Consider the following 16,348-nt stretch of genomic DNA (forward strand, 5'->3'; position numbering starts at 1 on the left):
TCAAGTGGCAGCCTCGTTGGAGCCAGCAAAGCTGTATTTTCCTTTTAATCACAGCTTACCTCCAGGCAGAGGGAAAATGCGGTTTGGGAAGGAAGGGTCTGGTCAACAAGGTGGAGACAGGAGCTGTCACCTTTGCTAGCTGCCTGCCCACTTCCCACCCATAACTGCCTGCTCTGTGATTGGGTACAGCCCACACTAGGCCAGCACCCCTCTCCCCGGCCACCTACCCATCCCCATTTCCCAGGAAGGTAGGGGTTGGGGGTGGCCAGCAATTCGATTTTAATTTCATAGCAGAGCAGTTGATTCATGGCTCTTTGTCGCTGGCGTTGACTCCCGTAATGACTTTCCATCAAAATGAAAAGTGGAGTGACACCACTCATTATTCCTGCTGCTTGTTATCTCAGTTCTGGGGAGGGCCGCCCCCTCCCTGCTGCCTTTCAGCCGTCCTGGACAGTGAGTGATGGCCCCTATTAATCACCGACCCCGCGGACTCCGGCGGACACACGCTATCCAGAGGAGAGAGAGATAAGGCCGCATGAACTGCTCGAAGCCGCTCCTATCAATGAATGTCAGCCCATCGCTTCCCCCCAATCTTTGCCTGTTCACCTCCTTTTGGGGGGATTGGAAGTCTAGGAATTGAAAAAGGAAAGACATTGGTGTGGAATGTCCAGGTACAACTGTCCTTGGAATAGAAGGGCTTTGGGGCCTGAGCGGGCGTGTCCCATCCTCAGGCACTGTGAAGCCTCGGCTGGGGAGCTGCCTGCGGCTCTGGGGTCTTCTCTCTGAGAGAATGCCGGCTACCTCCTGCCCCACCTGCTGGCTGCTGGCTCCCCTGGCCTTCTGACCTACCCCTTGCGGCCGCCATCAGCTCACTGAGGCATGCTACCCTTGCCCACTAATGTCCCTCATCCAGTCACCAGCTGCTACACAGGCTCTTTGCTCACAGGCACTGGGCTTTGGGGAGAACCCTGTGGTCACGTGACCACGGCAGGCTAGGTTCAGGCCTGCTAAGCTCTTGCTCCTGCCCTCGGGAGCACCTCACTGGCCTTCTCCACCCTGCACGGGGCCCATAGGGGATGTTGGAGGTGCTGTTTGGCTGCAGGAGACAAGAAGTGGGTTTGATAGGTTTTCTCAGCAGATTTTGGTCACCTTGGTAAGCAGTGTGGCTAAGGGACTTCTCTCAGGGGGTATTGGGCCCATTTCATTGCTTATCTGGTGAAATCAAGGCCCATCTAGCTGTAGGTTCCTGTAACTGATTTCTTAAAAGAACCATAACGTTAGGTTTGTTCTCCAGAGCCTTCAGCCCCATTTGCCTGTGCTCTGTGCTTTGCTTCCCGGGTCCTGCTTTCCCCAACCACCCAATGGCATTGAAGAGCCCGCCTGGCTGTTTGACCCCGCAGAAGGCAACTCTGTGTCTTTCCAACCTGCTCCCAGATTTCCCAGAGCATCATTCTGATTGCATTTAGCTTCCTGCCTGTTCATCTCAGAGGTGGTTGTGAGGATTAAATGAGTTAACATCTGCAGAGCTCTTAAAACAGTGCCTGGCACAGCTTATGTGCTCGCTGGACATATGTGAGCTCTTATTTTGGGTTTGTGAAACAATGTTAAAGATGCTTCCTCCTGTCCTAACTTCCTTCTTTGAAGCGGGGGTGGGGGTGTGGGGGTTGGGGAAGAGGCTCCTTGGGGAGCTTGAAGACCAAGTTCTGAGCAGTCAGGTTTCTGGAACTCCCAAAACAACATTCAGGGGGAGAGAGGAGATGGGCCCAGATTACACTTAAAATCCTTCGTTGGATGAGAATTGTATTGCCAAGAGCACTCTACTTTTATGTTTGGTTTTGCACCACCTCTTTCCAGAGAAGATTTAAGGTGCTCACTGCTTAGCTAAGACATGTCATTACTTGCTTCAGATAAGGAAAGTATCACCTTTCCAAAATCCTTTCACCCAGGCAAATCCAGGCATTGTCAAGCCCACTTACCATGACTCTGTTCAGATGAAGCCTTTCTTCCTGCATAGACTGTCCTTTCCAAGTCTGGTTCTCAAAGTGTAGGATCTTTGCACTGCAGTCCATGATGGCCAGCCATGAAGGTGGGTTAAGTAGAGTGCTAATGATTGCTCCTCTGGGTTCCGGCCGCTCAGCTAAGGGCGTGACAGGGAGATGGGTCCTATACCTCCAGAACGACTGTCCCAGGGCCTGTGTGGGGCAGGGGTTATCTGTATTATTGAGACCAAAATCTCACTCCTCTGAGTATGATCTGCTCCAGAGGACTGGCCCGGAGCAGAGGACCAAAGAAAAAGCAGACCCCAGGCCCTAGGGGAGCAGGAGCTAATTCTGCCTGGTTGTGTCTGTTAATTCCTTGTTAATTCCCCAGGTGTTCCTTACAGTTTCTCCCCTAGAAGCGTGGATCCTGCAGCTCTCCCTGCTTTTTCATTTACACTTGCCTGTCCTGTTGCTAAGTTCTCCCCCCGCACCCTACCCCTGCCTGGGCCACCACCAGATCTTAGTTCCCCGACCAGGGTCTTGGCCCTCAGCAGTGAAAGCACAGAGTCCTAACCCCTGCACCGCCAGGGAATTCCCGCTTCATTTTTTAATTGCCATTTGTTTATTTCCTGTCCCCACTACTCCAAACACATACATGAATGCGCGCACACAGTCTAATAACAGTAACAGTGGTGATTGGCATCTTCTGTAGAGCTAGACTGTCCAGGTAAAATCCCAGCTCCACTCTTGCCACCTTTGTGGTCTTGGGTGAGTCCCTGGACCTCTCTGCACCTCATTTTTTCACCAGTGAAATGAGGACAAAGGAAGACAACCTCGGGGTAGGTAGCTATGGTGAGTATGGGCGGCACCCAGAGGGTACCTGGTGCAGAAAGACCGCTGGCAGCTTGTGAGGGGTGGTGGATGCAACCATCCTGGACTTACGTTAGAAACTTCCGTTCGGGTCCCGGTTCCATGTGTCCTGGATATTCCAACATCCCAAACCACCCCCATCAGCATCTGCATCCCACCCTGCGTCCCTCTCTTATCTCCTATCTCTGTTCTATCAACAGGCTCTCGGCTCTGCCTGTTCACCTCCAATCCACCTTTTCCGTGTGCTTTGTTGACCTAATCATTTCCCTACTTAGAAACTCAGATGCTCCCTCAGCTCCCCCGATTCCCAGTGTCACAGGGCAGCCCTTGACACCTATGTCCACCTGCCTTTCCAGGCTGGGTATCCACTGAAGACACCAAACCCATATATGTCCCCAGACCCCTTCTGGGGTCCTTTTAGCCCTCCTCTTAGACCCAGCTGATGAGACCCACACTCGTTTCCAGTTCCCAGGCAGAATGAGTCCCCCTCTCCTCAGCAGCATCCCTGACACTGTCTGCAGATGTCCTGAACTCAGGGAGCATCTCTTGACTACGTGACTGCCTTCCCATGGGCTGAGCCCCAAAGGGAACTGCTTAAGAGCAGGGGCCGACTCGCTCATTTTTGCCTCCTTCCCTTTTGTGCCCTTCCCTTTGGAATCTTATGGGCTTCCCTGGTGGCTCAGATAGTAAAAAATCTGCCTGCAGTACAGGAGACCTGGGTTCGATTCCTGGGGCAGAAAGATCCCCTGGAGGAGAAAATGGCAACCTACTCCAAGATTTTTGCCTGGAAAATCCCGTAGACAGAGGAGCCTGCGGGCTGCAGACCATGGGGTCATAAAGAGCTGGACACAACTGAATGACTGAGCACACACACTTAGGAATCTCAAACTTAACTTCTCTGAACTTCAGTTGTTTTAGTGATCTCTCAGTTTACTCTGACTTCTAAAATGTCAGATCATTTATGACATTTTATGATTATATGACATGATTATATGACTTTTATGATTATATGACATTTTATGACGTGTTATGATCACGTGGTACACAATTAAGTAAAAAAAAAAAAAAAGAGTCCCATAAAGAAGTTTGGGAGGAAATTGGGTTTAATTAAGCTTTTAAAAATGAACCAGTGGTCAGATTAAGTCTGATCCACAGTTGTCTAGTGACAGTATCTGCCCTGAGGATCTTCTGGGCTGGTCTGTCCTATCCCTGTTTGGTTGAGGACTCTTCCAGAGAAGAGGGCTGCTGTTCAACCTCTTGGAGGTTTCATGGCTTCATTGACCCAGGTCTGCTGCCGCTTACTGAATGCTGCCCACATGCTGGGTTCTGAACAAGCTGATCTGCACCCCAAGTAATCAGGCCCCGGGCTCCGCTCCCAGGTTCCTAGCAAACTGGGGGGGCGGGTATGGGGGCGCAGCAGGAGGGTGTTGAGCCTGCTTCAGGGCAAAGAAGCCTGGGATGCCAGCTGACCCTGACGAAGATCTCTGTGTCCTCCAGGTGCCCTTCCTCTAGGTGGTGAGCAGGGCCCTTCTGGGTACATGGGCCCTGAGTAAACTCATACCTGTCCTGCCTGCCACCCTTCTCTCCTCCCCCAGGCTCCAAAGAAAACCAGTGTGAATATTTAAACTTCTCCTGTGTGTCTAATAAAAAGTTCTGCACTATTTAACGCCCCAGCTATCCATTACTGTCGGGAGCTGCCCTCTCCCTTCCAGCCTTCCCCTCCCTCCCTCTTGCCCAAACCCTGCGCAGCGAAGCCATTTGTCAAAGCCCTCACCGCAGGCTGCGCTTGGCTGTGTCTGAAAGGACAAGCGCCCCGCAGGGGGAGGCGGGGATGAATAAAGGGGCTATGCAAATTGCTGCTTAATCTGCAGAGAAACACCCAGGCTTTGGGGAGACGCTCATTACTTCTTTTAACTGTGATTAACGGGCAAATTAAACCCGAGCCCTTAACTCTGTCCTGGCAGAGGACTCGAACGCAGAGCCCTGGGCCGTGCAGGTGGAGGGAGGCGCTGGTGTGTAGCTGCAGCCCCCAGGAGGCTGGGATCCAGAAGTCTGACCCTTAACCTGTGTCGTCGTTGCCACTGTGGAGTAGGAGGGAGGCGAGCCCCGAATTGGGTAGGTGGGCAGATCCAGTGCAACTTAACACATAGGGAAGGGAGCACTCCATGCCCTAAGAATGAGGGAGTGGCCCTGGATTGCTGCCTTCTGTTCCTCGACAACAAAAGTGTGAGCACTCTCGGGCTTCCCCTGCCAGGACCTACTGTTGGTGTGACCACAGCGCCTTTAGCCCCAAACCTGGGGCTGAAAATGTGTGTCCAGAAGTTCAACTCCAAAAATGACCTTGGGCCCAGGGACGTGGGAAGAGACAGAGAAGGAGAAGGAGGTCAGGGACTGTTTTTATGGGAGTAGAGCATGCTAAGTCACTTCAGTCGTACCTGAGTCTTTGCAACCCTGTGGACCATGGACGGTGGCCTTCCAGGCTCCTCTGTCCATGGGATTTCCCAGGCAAGAAGACTGGAGTGGGTTGCCCTGCCCTTCTCCAGGTGATCTTCCCAACCCAGGGATTCAACCAGCATCTCATGTCTCCTGCACTGGCAGGCAGGTTCTTTACCACTAGGGCCACCAGGGAAGCCCCATTTATGGGAGTAGAGACCCTAGGAATAGTCTTGCTACAGGTTATACAGGTTATAAGCTTACAGAGTCCAGCACCCAAATCAGGGGTCAAAAGGTCCAAGGCAGCCCTCTCTGTTTCTTACCCCATCCGAGTGTGTGTGTTAAGATATCTGACCCAGCTCAGAACATATGATTTACCACTTTAACCCTTTTTGTGGGCACCATTCAGTGGTATTAAGTTCATTCACATTGCTGTACAACCATCCCCACCACTCATTCTGTCTGATTTTTGAGCCATCCTGGGTCACCTATAGAGCCAAAGACCAGCCACCTACAGTCACCTCTAATAGACAACAAGTGAGGCAGAACTGTAGGTGGAATAGTTTTGTTTGAAATGCAGAAACCTGGGTAAGGCCGCTGGTGCCTGGCATCCCAGGTGAGTGGAATGGAGGCCTCATGCTCCGGAGGTTGGAAATCCTGTAGGAATTCCCCGTTAGAGAAGGTCCCCTAAGCCTGAGTGAATAGGAGGTGAAAGATGACATACAACGGTGACGGACTGTCTGTCAAGCTGACGGGGCCGAGGAGAGACACGGCCCCGCATTTTATTTTGTCGTCGTCAAGTGGATCAGTAGGTCTGTCATAGAAACCAGGCCTGACAGCTCGCTCAGCGACTCAGCTCTCTTCTCTTGACTCCTGCAGCCCAGCTCCACCATCTATTAAAACATCCCGGGCTGTCAGGGATATTAAAAGGCTCTGTCACTCCTTCTTAAAACAGTCATAAATACAATCTGGACATGAGTATTTGGGCAGGAGCCCCAGTGCTGAATGGGAAGAGACAACAGCAGGGACGCCTACCTTCCTTGACAGCCAAGGCTCAAACAGGGAGCCCGGGATTCCTCTCCTTTTTCTCTCGAATGCAAGAATCAGGGCCGTCTCCAACATCTGCTGAGGCCTGGCATCTTGAAACAACTGTTGTCAAACATAGAATGTGGCCTTTGTTAGCATGACCACAGCCTCAGCTTATCTCTGGTGCCTGGCACACCCAAACGGCACCTGTTCTACATGTCTGCCTGCACACCTGCTTCCTAGGCCTCCCCACGTGGTGCAGTGTGGGGAGGAACCAGAAGGTCACGAGAGAGCCCCACGTTCTTCTTCCTCCTGTCCCTCTTCTACTCTCCCTGCCCTGCGCGGCCTCATGACTGACCCACCTTGGAACAAGGGTCTTAGGCTGGAGGCTTCCCAGGCAGGCTCCCCAGAGTGCCAGATGGAACTTGTAATCGTGCCAATTGGAAAACCCCAGTCAGCCCGGAATCCTGAGTCTCTTCAAACGATGGGATCACAAATCTTCCTGCCTGGAAGCTTCCAGCTCTCAAAGAGGGCATTCCCTTCCTTTCTACATAAGTGTGCATGGCCTCAGGCTTCTTGCTAGGAGCTGGCCCCTCTTTTCAAGAACATCCTATTTGAGATGGAGGATGTTTCTCCAGCTCGCAGCTTGCAGCTCTGTGCCTCTATACCCAGGCAAATTCTGACTCTGGGCTCCATCTCTGTCTGTTGGGCTATGTTGTTACCAGATGCCTAGTTTACTGAAACATACAAAGGCCCTGTGTTGACATCAGGGCAGAACCCCGGACACTGGCCTCTTGAAATGTCCTGTCTTCTGCCCACCCGGTGTTTGAAGGCTGGAATCACTTCCCATCCCAGTACTTCTAGTTAACTTTGGATATTTTTTTAAACTATGGACTGATTTGTGTGTGTGTGTGTTTATTTGTTTTCAAAGAAATTACCTTCTCAGCAGCTTTCCCCAAATATTTCATGTCAAGAAGTGTCAGACTTTTATCCTTCCTTTCTATAATATTTATTACATGCCTACCTTATTCAGTTGTCCAGCCCCAGAGGACAGGACTAGGTCTGTGTGTGGAGGTAAGAGGGAGGCAGGTTTCTGCCTAATATATGGAAGCCTTTTATGACAACTAAAGGTGCTCCACGGGGCACGGGTGAGATAGTCATCATCACCGAGGACCTTAGACTGGCACTGGGTCAGTATCTGGTGCGGACACTGCAGAGGATGGGAGATTGGTGGGATGATTCTGAGAGTCAATGGCCGGGGCACTTGGTATGTCTGGAAGCTGGACAAGGCCTAGCAGCTGTTCACCAGCTGCCTTCCATGTGGCCATCTTGCCATGTAATCCCAGATGGTCAGACCCCTCGCCCTCTAAGGTCACAGGGCCAGCGGCAGGGTAGTGGGCAAGCCCTTCTTTGCTCTGGTAGCCCCAGGCAGTGTCTGCAATGGCCTGGAAAAGGCAGTATGTAAGAGGTAGCGATGAGAAAGAGATCCCACCAGCTTCCTGGGTAGAGAAAGGCTCAGAGCTCTCTCTTCCGGCCCGCTTCCCTCCTCCTGGCTTCCACTCCTACTCCCCTCCAGCCACTGTCTGCCTTTCCACCTGCCTTGGCTTCTCCCTCCCTCTTTTGCTCTCCTAACCTCCTTCCCTCCTCCACAGCCTCCCTCATCTCCATGGCGATAAAAGGGGAGGTGTGGTGGGCTGTGCCCTGTATTTTGAGTCGCTCCATAATAGCCCCTTTCTCTGGAGACACAGGGGCTGCCTGTGGAACTAATCTCTCCCTGCCCATCAGCTCACAAAGGCCAGGGAAGCCCCTCCCTCAGCCTAGCCGCCCCGGTGACCCCGAGCTCGTTTCCGGTGCGCTTCCAGCCCTCCGGGGCCTGCAGCTGGGCCTCTCTCCTGGGATCCTGCACACAGGCAGGGTCACCCCGGCTGACCTCCCCCGAGGACAGGGGTCAAGCCCCCTCTGGGGTCTCCAATGTGATTGGAAGGGAGCTGAGGTGGGGGATGTGGGGGTGGGGGTGTAGGGGGAGGATGGGCTTGGGGGAGGGAACCTTCTCTTTTAATGTAAAATTAAAAGACTCCCTGTGTCTTCTGTCTTTGCAGCTCAGGCTGGGTCGCCTGGCCTGGGACCCCACCCCTGGGAATCTGGGCATCTTAGAAATGAGTTAAACTCCTGGCAATGGGGCTTGGTCAAACCCGATCTGGAATATCGGAATCATAAAAATCCTAGTGTGGGAAGTGGGAGAAGCTGTCTGTACAGGGCAGCAAGGTGTGCAGAGTCGGGCTGGTTTTGACTCTGGTACTTGCTTGCTTAGACCCTGTGGGCCTTGATGTGCTTATCTGCAGGATGGGAACACTAATAGCACCAACCTCATGGGTAACATGCTAAGTGAGATCACGCACATAACATGTTCCTTAGCTTAGTTTCCGGCTCAGAGGAGGTTCTCCAGGTAGCACAGCTGTGACTGTATTAGGCAGGAAGGAGTCCTCAGGCTTCAGGAATGATCTACTTAGCTCAAGCCAGGAATCCCCATCCCTGGAGAAGAATATCTGAGGGAGTGGATCTGGTGGAAACACAGACTAGGGGTCAGAATGGCTGGGACTCAATCCCAGCTCCACCACCTACCGACTGTAAGACTTCACGTGTAGAAGGGGATAACACTGCCAACAGTTATGACGATCAAGTGGTTTAACACGTGCAAAGTGCCCAGAGGGAAACTAGCTTGTTGTCCACGTTACATAAATGTTAGTTATGAGGGTTATTGATGTTATTATTATTGGGTCTCTATGGACCTGATCTTCCCGAACTTTCAAATATTCAGTCTTTGTCCCTACAAGTTCCCTCTCTTTTCTATGTCATACAGCACATTGTGATTTCTGGCAAGGAATAATATACGGTCACTCTCACTTGCTTGTTGATGAAAAAAAGGCATATTTTGCCTATATAGACAGCAGCTCTAAACAAGGGACACAGCTAAGCCAGAAGGGAGTCATTGGCCCCTTATAAAACAAGGCCAAGTAAAAGATAGGAGTTCAGAAAGGTTGAAGGAGGTCTGATGGGAGCTGCCAACAGCTCTCCTAACCCGCCCAACTTATTACTGGAATCATTTCAGGAGATAATTTAATGCTCTCCCTCGGTGGCCCTATTTGTTCCTGCAGGGAAAAATAAATAAATAAACAAACCCAACCACCCCAACCACCTCAAGCTTTATGAGAACATCACTTGCAAATTTTTAATGACACGGTTATTAATATAACTGTCCTGGCACCTCCCCTACATCTGATCACTGGTGAATTATGGGCCTTGAGTTCTGACTGCTGCTCCCATTACTGCAAACAGTTCCACTCTGTCCTTCCACACGCACAGAGACCTCAGAGTCTGCAGCAGGGCCTGCTGCCCCAAAGTTGGGAGCAGGAGAACTTGGGGAGTCTGGCTGAGGGGTGGGGCTGGAGGGTGAGAAAGAACCAGCTGAGGCGGGGCGAGAAGGCACCCATCGGGTGTGGTGGTGGTCAGAGCACTTGAGTGAGAATCCAGAGGCCTCACTTTAACACCATCTTTAGTCCTATGATTCAGCCCAATCTTTCGGTTTCTGGGACCTCATTTCTTCACCTATTAGATAAGGATTTTTAAAAATTATATTTTTCCTCTTTGCCATTTTTAAGCATGTATAATGTGCCAGGCATTGTGCTAAATGCCTTATATTATTATCATTATTATTCAGCTGCACCACACGTCTTATGGGTTCTTAGTTCCCCAACCCAGGGATTGAACTCCAGGCCTTTGGCAATGAAAGCCAAAGGCTTTCAAAGGTCTGAGTCCTAACCACCTGGACCACCAGGGAATTCCCAGTATTGTCTTATTTAATGAATTCTCAGGAGTATGTATGATAATACTGGTTTAATCCTCATTTAGTAGATAAGGAAACTCAGGTTCTCAGAAATTCAAAAGCTTGTCTGAGGTCACACAGCTGGTAAGAAGGGATACTGGTCTGCAACCTCAGTCTGCCTAACTCCGGGGCCAAAGCCCCTCACTGTCAGGCTGCGCTGCCTGCTGGGGACAGTAACACCTGCCCTCCCACCTGGGAGGGTGGGAGACTCAGATGCCCCCTGGGCGGTGGAAGGGTACTGTCAAGCACACAGCGGTCAGACGCGGTGACATAAAAGGCTTTCCCAGAGGAACGCAAAAGAAGTTGGGGTGGGATGAACTGAGATTAGAGGCATGGGCAACCAGAAGAAGCTGGCAACGTCCCCAGGGGACTGGATTTAGCAGTGAGCAGGCCGCATCCTGGCAATGCTGCCTTTGGAAGAACATGTGATAGTTGGTTTCACTTGACAACGAAAGGGGAGACTCTTCTCATGTTCTGAGTCTTCCCAGTCTTACCAAGATGTTTTTGATTTTGGTCTCGCTGGGTCATCCTCAGAGGCTCTGAGCTGAGCAGAGCTGTGGTCCAGCTGAGGGGGCAGATGCTGCTGTTTCCTGCTGCCCAGGATCTGGTGCCACAAAGGACTGATGGGCCTGGAGAAGGTGAGGCCCCCAAGGAGAAGTCCCCCCTTAGGCCCTAGGAGTTCAACCATAGTGGGTAATTGGCGGAGCTGGCATAAGGGTAGAGAGGTGGCCAGGGGCCGTGGACAGTCGGGACAGACCCCGCTTCCCCTCTCCCCCCTATTCCCACTCCTTGCCTCTCCTGGCCTGGTTTAGGTTTGCTGGCTGGCAGGCTGGCTGCTTGGTATTCTGCTCAGGTCCCTGCATCCGGCCTCCTGGCTCCCCTGCCAGAGGGGCCTCCTCCCCCAGCCCAGCCTGGGCCATGTATTATCCTCGCAAGATTGAGGGCCTAATGGAGGTAATCAGCACCGGGGGAGCCACTCCATCCAGGCTTAGGAGGGATGGCAGAGACGTGCTGGTTGGTGCCTTTGCCCACCCTGAGATCTGGGTGTACTTGAGGGGGCTCCTGGAACTGAGGAGGGGCTTGCAGCACCCTCTCCGGGAGGACTCTAGACAATTTCAACCCAGGACATAGTGCTGCAATAACCCCTGTCTTCCTCTCTCTACCATACCCTTGACATCTGGGGCCCCCGTGGGGAGACCCCAGCCACCACCAGCTCTCCTGAAGGACTTTCCGCTTGCTGTGGGGAGGGCAAGCTCCCACACCCACCCCACCCCTCGCCTGAATGCCAGCTGGCCGGCGTTGGAGCCAATGCTCCACGGCCCATTGTTCCTTGACTCTCCTCCCACGGTGGGAGGTAGGGGGGCTGAGCCTGGCCCCCCAGGTCAGGAGCACAGGGCAACCCCTCCCCTCCCCAGGCTTCAAAGGCCTGGAGGGACAACCCTTGCCCCTGCAGGGCCTCTCCTCTGGGAGCTGTGAGCGGGGCAGCTGCCCCCAAAGCAGCATTCAGGAGCTCCCTGGGAGTGAGTAGAGCAGGCCAGGAGGTGATCCTGGGCATGCAGGAGGTCACGCGAGGGGAGCTCCCAAGGCAGAAGGCCTGGGAAAAGCCTGGGGATGGAGGAGGCCACAGAAGTGATAGCAATACTCTAACAATACTCTTACTTACTACCAAGGGCAACTAAAATTTTTTTGAACACTCAGGGTGGACCAGGTTCTGTGTTTTCCATGCATCACGTTATTTCATCCTCACAGGAGCTGGATACATTACACAGCAGGAGGAAATCAGGCTCAGAGAGGTTAAGTAACTTACCCGGCCTCCCAGAGGGAGGATCTAAACAGGGTTTGGACTCACTCTAACTCTAGAAGCCTGCTCCTAACCACAGCGCTGGGCCACAGTACTAGGCGGCTGAGAGGGAAAGCAAGATGGGTCACAGGCAGCCACTCCAAACACTCACCTGACTCCATTCACGTCAGCAAGATGAGCGTTTCTCACCAAGGAGCCACCTGGGATCCAGGAAGCAATTTTCTCACTGGGCCCACATAGATAGAGATTCTCTTTCCTCTCCTGCTAGCCCGTCTCCCCTTTCTATTAATAAGCTTTCTCCTCCTCTTCCCAAGCTAAGGGGCTCTCCTCCCACCATCTGCTCCCTAGATGGTCGACACCGTCCACCTTGCTTCCCCGGGGATGGATGGTCCAGGACTCATCCCTCCCCCAGGTGCTGTAATTTGAGGGGCTGCCCAGCTGGAATGGACCCAGGGCCTCCCCAGGCTGCCCTCCCACCCCTGTGAGCTGGCTGGCCTCTGCCCTCTGCCCTCTTCTGCCATTAACCCTGTCACCTGCCGGACATCAGCCCCGGGGCCCAGTCTGTCAACCGTGGCCAAAGATGGATGGGGGGCGGCTGGGAAGCATAAGCGGCGACCCCTTAATGAGATCTGTGGGGGGAGGGCTGGGCTCTATCAGGCAGCGGCAGGGCCAGGCTGGTGATAAAGGCCCTTGCTGGGTATGACCTGCGCTCCTTCTGTGGAGGAACCGTGGAGGGAGAAGCTGCAATACAGGCCTGGAGGGCACAGGATTCTGTTGCCACTTCCCCCCGACCCCAGCCCTCTCTCCCCTCCACTGGCAACCAGACTTGAGGCGGGAGAGATGAGGACAGCCTGGGAAAAAAAAGAGGATCCACCACCTCGTATTCTTTCTCCTTGGCGTCGTGACCCCCGCTCCCTGGGAAGAAACACAGACACAAAGAATTTCTAGGAAATAGGAGACCAGCTGCCTGGCTGGGGCAGCCCTAAGGCAGTCCTGGGAGACTCCAAGTCTCCTATCCAAGTACAGAGAAACCGGAGAGTGGGAGCCTTTGTGGGGTGTTGCCTATAGTAGGTTCGGGAGTTGGACTGACTTGGGGAGAGGGGTGAGGGTGCTCTGTGTATCATTCTGGTGGGGAGTGGGGAGAAATTCACTCCCTGCAGACAGGAATGAGGTTGGTTGAAAATAGGGCTCTTTGAGTTTGAGGGGGGTCGTTTATAACCCCATGAAGACTAAGGAGAAGCTTAGTCTTTACTGGATACCCAGCAAAGGTTGGCTGCAAGACCCTATATAGAGTGGGGAGCATCTTCAGAGATGTAAGGGAAGGGTCCTTTGGAAGTAGGGAAAAGAGCGGGATGATGGGTGGGGGTGAGGGAGAAGAAACATTGGAGGGGGTCTCCTATGCATTTTTCCTCTTAGTGATTCATGGAATTTTATAAGCTGGAGATCCTGGAAAGCATCAGCTTTAACCTTGCATTCCACAGCTAGGGAAACTGACCCCTAGAGAGGGGAAGAGACCCACCCAACGAGTAGTGGAGCCAGAGCTAAAATCCAGGGTTCAAAAAGGCCGAGGCCCTTAGCCTGGCATCGCACCACCCTCCCTCCTTGCTTCATACCCAGGAAGAACATAAAACAGCTGCTTCAATAATCATTCCTGGACTTGCCTGAAAGCACTTGCTTTGCCCAGTTCCTCGTCCACCCCACTCAACACGCGACGTGTTGCCCAAAGGTTTTCAGTAGGTTTGGGAGTTAGACTGACTTGGGGAAAGGGGTGAGGGTGCTTCGTGTGCCATTCTGGTGGGGAGGGGGGAGAAATTCACTCCCTGCAGACAGGAATGAGGTTGGTTGAAAATAGGACTCTTTGAGTTTGAAGGGGGTCGTTTATAACCCTATGAAGACTAAGGAGAAGCTTAGTCTTCACTGGATACCCAGCAAAAGTTGGCTGCAAGACTCTTTGGCCACTACTTTGACCTTGTCTGTCCCCGGAGTGACCACCTGCAGTGATTTCTGGCTTCCCTCCCAGCTCTTTAGTTCAGGCTGAGCAGGTTCGTGGTGCAGCCTCAGGAGGCTTGGGCTCTGGTTCAGCTTAGCTGGATGAGCCTTGGCAGCTCTTTTCTGGGCCTCAGTTGCTTTATCTTTAAAAGGTAGTGCTAGACAATGGTCTTTATACTTCTTTTATTTATTTATTTTTTAAATTTTATGTATTTATTTATGACTATGCTGGGTCTTCGCTGCTGCATGGACTTTTTTCTAGTTGCAGTGAGGGGGGCTACTCTCTACTTATGGTGTGCAGGTTTCTCATTGCAGTGGCTTCTCTTGCTGCAGAGAACGGGCTCTAGGGCATGTGGGCTTCAGTAGTTGTGGGTTCTGAGCACTAGAGCACAGGCTCAGTAGTTGAGGTACGCAGGCTTAGTTGTTCACGACATGTGGGATCTTTCCAGATCAGGAATTGAATCCGTGTTTCCTGCATTGGTAGACAGATTCTTTACCACTGGACCACCAGGGAAGCCCCTCACTTCTTTTAAATATTGATAGAAGGCCCAAAGCCAGTGCCATGAGTGGCTAATTTGCACTGGCTCTCAAGGGCTTCCCTGGTAGCTCAGTTGGTAGAAAATCTGCCTGCAGTGCAGGAGACTGGGGTTTGATCCCTGGGTTGGGAAAATCGCCTGGAGAAAGAAATGGCAACTCACTCCTGTATTCTTGCCTGGAGGATGTCATGGACAGAGGAGCCTGGCAGGCTACAGACCATGGGATCGCAAGAGTCGGACACGACTTGGTGACTAAACCACCACTCAAGGGCTCTATGAGCCTGTTACATGCATTTCTAACTTTGTGCTGGGTAACTTCCAGTTATTAGCTTGAAATGGGCTTTGGTGGGAGCATTTACACCACGGAAACTGGAAAATGCTACAGATCGGAGCTTCTCTATCACCACCCCAATAAGAATTGGCTGTTAAACTTTTACCAACACACTATGGAACAGCTCTTATGTGACAGGTATGAAAACAGAGAGGAGCAGAATCACTTTAGTTAAAGCAGAGGTGCCCTCTCCCCACCAAACCTTGCCCCAATCCAGGACTCGTAAACCGTCACATCAGAAGGATGAGATTCGTGCCAGCTCTAAATGCGGTGAGTCCAAGTGACAGGCCACAGAGGCAACACGGGAAGGAGAACGTGCTTACACCTGACAAGCAAGCTTCATTCCTGTGTTCACCTAAGTTCCATGACGAATACAAAAGTCAATATTCCCAAAGCCGGCCTCCTTTCCAGCCTATTAGAATCAGCTGATTCATCCTTGTGGGGGTGGAAAGGTGGGGACAAGCAAAAGAAAAACAAATGTTCGAAGCTGAAAGAAATCTGATATTTAATCTAGAGGTTTCTAAATCATCAGAATTACCTGGGAACATTTTTAAAATAACAATTTCTTGCCCCTACGCCTAGACCTACTGATTTCAAAATCTCCAGTGGGGGAGCGGTTTTCTCTCTTGGCTGCTGCAGTAGAGATGGAGGGCTACAATCAGTGCTGAATCATCAACTAAACTTCGTCTTCTTTCTAAAAGAGATGTCCTCATTCTCCCTTAGCAAAGGAATATTTTTAAAGTGCTTTCCCACAGCTTAGCTAAGTCTCTGCTGCATTTCTAGCCGTCTCATCTATATAATGGGCTTCCCAGGTGGCACTGAAGTGAAGGAAAGTCGCTCAGTTGTGTGTTTGATCCCTGGGTCAGGAAGGTCGCCTGGAGAAGGGAATGGCTACCCACTCCAGTATTTTTGCCTAGAGAATTCCATGGGGTCACAAAATACTGGATACGACTAACACTTTCACTTTTTCTTTATCTATATAATAGATTATATAGATATAATATCTATCTATCTATATAATAATGAAAAAGATCTATATAATAATTTTACTGATGACTTTCAGAGTTTGCCTGCATGCTGAATGTTCTGGATTTATTTCTTCATTCCACAAAAATTAATTCAGCGCCTACTAACTGCCAGGACCTATGTTTGGTGCTGGGCAGACAGTGATGAGTGAAATGGGCTTGATCCTTGACTTCTGAGCTTACAGCCTTGTGAGGGAATCAGAACGAAAGTAGCAGTATTGGGATGCGGCACAAGGGAGATGTCGGGGTTGAGAAGAGGGAGTGAGGGAGAGCGTCCTGGAGAAATGAGAGTAGGGTTGTGGCCTTAAGATAGTCTAGGAAGGAGAACGGAAGGGTGGGAGCATTGTTTTCAGCAGAGAACAGCATGTGGGGGCTGAAGGTAAGACAGCAGAGTGGGCCTCAATTGACCGAGTGAATGTCCACACAGCTAAAGCTTTCTGTCATTTCTATGGCCCTTCCCAGAAACCCCTCCAAG

The sequence above is a fragment of the Bos grunniens genome, chromosome 19 (genome assembly GCF_055505025.1).
Source record: "Bos grunniens cultivar Pamir isolate PY7600 chromosome 19, Bosgru_T2T1.0, whole genome shotgun sequence".
Classification (NCBI taxonomy): Eukaryota; Metazoa; Chordata; class Mammalia; order Artiodactyla; family Bovidae; genus Bos; species Bos grunniens.